The 5643-nt window shown below is 29.3% G+C and overlaps 1 long non-coding RNA gene across 1 annotated transcript; it reads left to right on the plus strand.

The window, feature by feature from the left end:
- The first annotated feature begins 450 nt into the window (after window positions 1-450).
- On the plus strand, window positions 451-3229 carry LOC145975445 (uncharacterized). The gene is made up of 3 exons (XR_014439977.1): window positions 451-1469; window positions 1820-1894; window positions 2176-3229. It is a non-coding gene; the product is annotated as an uncharacterized LOC145975445 (long non-coding RNA).
- Window positions 3230-5643: the final 2414 nt, after the last annotated feature.

A 5643-nucleotide genomic window follows, 5' to 3' on the forward strand; every position in this document is an offset into this window, starting at 1 on the left:
TAATATGAACGCTGTTGCAAATCTAAGGAGCAGCAATTGCGACAATAATTATTATATATAATATACAATATAATATTATATACAATATAATTATTATATAATTTTCTCATTGTTATTTATATTATATAATTTTCTCATTGTTATTTATTATTACAACATCTCTGTGAATTAGATTCCAATTTTTTTTTATTAAAGAAAATGATCGTCGTGTAATTTTTTATTCAACAATATATAAGTAGACATTACAATGAAAAAAAAAATTATTTTAACTAAATGCACTTATTGCGTACGTGACATAAAAATCGGAAGCTCTAATGATTTAGATTACATTATTGAATGATATAATTTCACACAAATTATGTAAAATTATATATAATATAAATTTCTTTGTCTCTTTCACAAATTATATTATAAATTTATATAATATAACCCCCCATGGGTACACCTTGACGAGGTGGGGTGGCTCAGTACTTGGATGGTCCCTTGAGGTTTATCTTAAATTCTTTTCTTTAAGATAAATCTTAAGGAGCCTGAAGAGGAAGCTAAGTACCCATTTGCACAGCATTGCCACGAGTCGCAATGGATCGCACGCGCATTTAATGCGCTGGACGCAGATTGCGTCGTCGACTTTTCGTCGTCGGTGCCGTCAACGTGTCGCGGACGGCGGCGTCTCGTTACCGCGTTTTCGCGTTTAGCTTTTTCGCGTCATCGCGTCATCGCGTTTTCGCGTTGGACTTTCTCGCAATCCCAATTTCACTTATTTGTCATCGAGTTGTCATCTTCCGACGTCAACTAACCGGGATGTCTCATTGAGTCGTTGCGAATGTAACGAAATTCTCACGCCTCGTGCATCGCGGCACTTGGTGATGCCGGCCGCGCACACGTATGTCCAGTACTGTGTACATGGGCGCGCGGTTTTGAGCTTTTGCTCAAGTTCGGCTGATTGAGGTCACGCTCTGCTTCGGGCTCCAGTTCGGTACGGATCGGTTAGAATTCGATCGATTGCTTGGAATCGTCGTTAATGGGTCCCTTCTCTTGTTCTAACAGCCATGAGATATTATGCACGAACAAGAGTCGAGTGAACTTCATTCGCGTTGATTCCATCAATCGATAGTTTTCTTCCGTTTCGGACTTAACTCTTGTTTGGAGGTAAGATGTCGTTGAATTCCCAACCTGTTGACTCGAAGATGACTCTCGTCAGTGAAATGGGATTTTCGCTCGTATCGAAACCGGGAGTGCCGTTTAAAGTATATATATATTAAATATATACATCGCGCGACCAAACAGAAAATTTTTAATCGTATCGAATAGTGCGGGAACCGTCCAGTATCGCGCGTAAAAGTGCGAAAGTAGCGATATAAAAATATCGCACGTGAGTGCGGGAGTGCCGCTGAAAGTATCGCGCGTCTAAGACTGAGAGGAGGAGGAGGCCTAGGAGAGGCATCGGGCTTCGGCAGAGCAACCTTCTGGTAAATAATTTATTTATTTACAATTATATATTAAATATTAAATATATTTATTATAATTTAAATTAAACAATTAATCGCGTAATTTGATTTTTTATTTATATGATTTAAAGAAGAGAATTGAAGAATAAGATTTTTAAATAAAAGCTATAATCTTGTAAAGGTATAAGCTTTTATAAAGTTATTAAAGAATTATTAATAATGTTTTTTTTTTAATTTATAGAATTATTTTATTAATCTGCTTATTATTATATGGATCGAATATAAAATTCAATATATACAAATAATAATTTTTTGAAATATTAATTTTTTGGACATTATTATAATTTGGATTTTCTATATGTATGTTATAGATGCAACAACCCAGATGATCTGAGAGGAGGAGCAGGCCTAGGAAAGGCATCTTGCACCGGCGGAGCAACCTGATGGTGAGTATTATTATTTATATTAATTTTATATAAATAAATAAATTAATTTGATTTATATGAATGATTTAAACATGAAAAAATTGGGAAAATTTTTATAATTTTTTCTATATAAAAGTTTCTACTTAAAAAAATTAATTACTTATAAAATTATTTCATATTTATATATTTATTTATAATTGCGTGCATCGGATATAAAATTCAATGAGTCCAATAATAATTTCTTAAAATATTAATTATTTTGAACATTTATATAATTTGCATTTTATATTTGTATGTTACAGACAACGTAGCTTCAATATTAACTCCGCTGTTGCGCATCAGTGCCGGTAAGTAACAACCTTTTATTTTGAAGCAAAGGATTTGTAAATGCATGAAAAAATCCGTTGCTTCTAACTCTCGGTTGGCGGGATAATACGCGTGTAAAAATTAAAGTAAAAGAAAAAATATTTTTAAAATAACAATAGATATAGAGGTACATGAAATATTTATTTCCATTATATATATCGGCCTTTATAAAACGGCCTTTTTAAAAATAGATTTTTAATTTCTAAATATTTAATCTAAAAGATAAAGATATTTATAAGCAACCCGACGACGGAGAGTTAAAATGCATGCTAATTATATTTTATATATGCATGATAATTTATATTTTGCGATTTCTGACGACTTAATGGCGTACGTTAAAATACGATCGTAATATCGTACGATCGTAAACAAATTATTAGTCGTCAAAATGAATATGGCCAGAAGAAGAGATAACTGGCTTGAAAAATACATATCAATATTGGCAATATTGGCCAAAAGATGTGTTGCGCGGCTAAGGCTTCCTAAATTTTATCGCGAATTTCCGGTTAGGGCTCCTTAAATTTCTCATTATCGCGGATTTCTAATTAGGGTTCCCCAAATTTCACCTTATCGTGAATTTCTGCTGGTGTAAGCCAGCAAGTAGGGCGGTTAGGGATGTTAGGTCTTTATTAGGTCTGTTAAGGCTATTAAGTCTGTTAGGGCTGTTAGGACTGTTAGGTTTGTTAGGGCTATTAGGGCATATAAAAGTTAAATTTATTTTCAAGAAAAAAAAACATAAAAATATGTTATTTTTAGGGGTCTGTATTAGGCTTGTTAGGGCTATTAAGTCTGTTAGGACTGTTAGGTTTGTTAGGGCTATTAGGGCATATAAAAATTAAATTTATTTTCAGGAAAAAAACCATAAAAATATGTTATTTTTAGGAGTATTTTCATATATATAATTTATTTTATGTAAAATTAAATAAATTATATATAAAGAATTGAAATTAATTATAAAAAAAACTATAAATAAAAATAAAAAAATGTATGGAAAATGTATGGAAAATGTAAAAAATGTAACTTAAATACATAATGTACATTTAAGTTGCATTTTATTATACGTATAACATGTATTAAATTTAATATTTTATTTTTTGTAAATTGTATTAATATTTTATCACTTAAAAATTGTATTTTTTTGAAAATTATACAATTTTAAATTCGAATGTGAATGTTATTAGTATCTAATATGATAATATTGATTCGATAAAATATTGACAGAAAAAAGTAATTCAATCTAAATAATTTTTTTTTCTAACTTATTTGAATCCATATACATTGATTATCATTGATTAATCATTTCAAATAATAAAAATTTTGCAATTTTCTTGTGTTGAGAATATTGATACTAATAGCATCAATTATTAAATTGTATCTAACATTGTAATTATATCTATAAATTGTAATTATATTATTTTTTATTTTTAATAATTTTCTTTGCAATTGTATATAAATTATAATCTAGTTGTAATAATGTAAAAGAAATCTATTGTACATTACACGAAATTAGATGAATACGTACAATAAGAAAATTTGTTTAATTAACACATTTGATATATTTTATTTCAATATTTTTATTGCAAAATTATTCAAATATTTGGATAGCTTATTTTTTTATATTAAAAGATTATTAATAAATTCGAGAAACTCGCGCAAATACCGTAAAAAAACTCTTTTACATAATATAAAGATTATTAAATAAAAGTGAATCAAGAAAAACACGATGTTAACCCAATAATTAGATATTAGCTTTTTACTCGTAAAATTTGTCGCGCTTTTAATATTATAGAAACGTAAGTATATTCGAAAATAAAATATTGCGAAATATTGAACATTATCGATCACGCGGAAATTAAAATCTGTGAAACAAAATAATTTTCTTTGATTATCGTTTTTAATTAAATGTATTTCGAAAATTTCGAATCGCGTTAAATATTTATTGATTTACGATTTATTGATTTACGATTTTATAATAAATTATATTGCAAACAATTGCGTTCTTTTCACGTTTTTGGACGTGATCGCTATCTTGGCGAAGAAGCCTTATCGCTGTCCCTCATGTCAGGTGGACGCTAGCAAATGCGGTTTGTACTGGCGGAGAGTCGAAACGATCTTCATTGCGGAGAGTTATTTCTCGTCGGTTTTTGTGGGCTCTATCCGCAATGCTTAGTTCGGTGCCTCATTGAAAATTGGAAGTTTCCATTACAGAGTAGGAATTAAACCCAGGTTTTCTTGGCGGTTCCTGAAAACAATGTTTTTGGCAGTGATTTAACGACGATCACCGTACATTTGAAATCGATTTTATTAAATATAAAATACAAAATTCATTAAGTATACTTTGAGAGAAGATATATTTTCTTTTTTTTTATTAAAAATGTTCTTCCATTAATATCAATATTATTTTAATAATGAAAATATTTAATAATAGTTCAAAAATGGATATAATAGATAAAATTCACTTTTTCAAATATAAATTTAATTTAATAAGTTTTTGCGCAAACTTTTTTGTGCAAAATTTTTATTATTTGAAAAATTATGGTTACAAACAAGTATATTTTATTAATTAATTTTGAATTAATTTTATTTTTGGTTTCTTTTAAGAAACCACTTGCAGGCACTGGACGTTCCACTATCTCAGTATATTACATTTATTTTAGATAAGACGAGTGTATATGTATATATAATAAAATACATGTGCGCAAATTGTGATGTATTTGCAAAAACCCTTTTTTTGTATTATTCTTAATAATATATTAGGATGATGCATGATATAATATAAAATGTGTGAGTAATTAAAAAGTTCGAGACAAATCGAATGGGTACTCTGATATCAGTAAGATTCTGTAAATTATTGTCACGTGTTAAGTGTTAAATGCAACAGAAAAATTAATTTCTTGATAATCTTCCATTTGATGTTGCTAAATATTCAAATTGAATTTTTTTTTAAATCTCGCTGTTATCGGATTTGATTTGTCTCGAGCACATTTGGTACCCTAAAGTTATTATTATTCATACATTTAACCGAGCAACGATAAAAGCGCATGTATTTCATTTTTCCTAAATATACTCGATTGTAACATGTATATAAAAATCATTATATCCAGTCATTTTTTTAGTAAAAAAAGATATTTCTTACAATGGAAGAACATGTTTTTTTTCACGCGAAGTTTAATCTCATGTATTGAAAATGATAATAAGGGTAACAGTCGTTAATTCGCTGCCGAAATCACTGTTATTGGGAGCAATCAGGAAGATCGGGGATTCGTTCCTTCCTGTAGCGGGACTTATGACGTTCAATGAATCACTTAACTTTCCTTTGTGGATCGATTCCGCGGGATCCGAAATAGAAGAAATAAGATAAATTGAGGTCGCTTTCCACTTTTAAGATCGTTCTTCTCTCTGTT

This window comes from Camponotus vicinus, unplaced genomic scaffold (assembly GCF_025532165.1).
Source record: "Camponotus vicinus isolate PSW18456_S1 unplaced genomic scaffold, iyCamVici1.0 SCAF_8, whole genome shotgun sequence".
NCBI lineage: Eukaryota > Metazoa > Arthropoda > Insecta > Hymenoptera > Formicidae > Camponotus > Camponotus vicinus.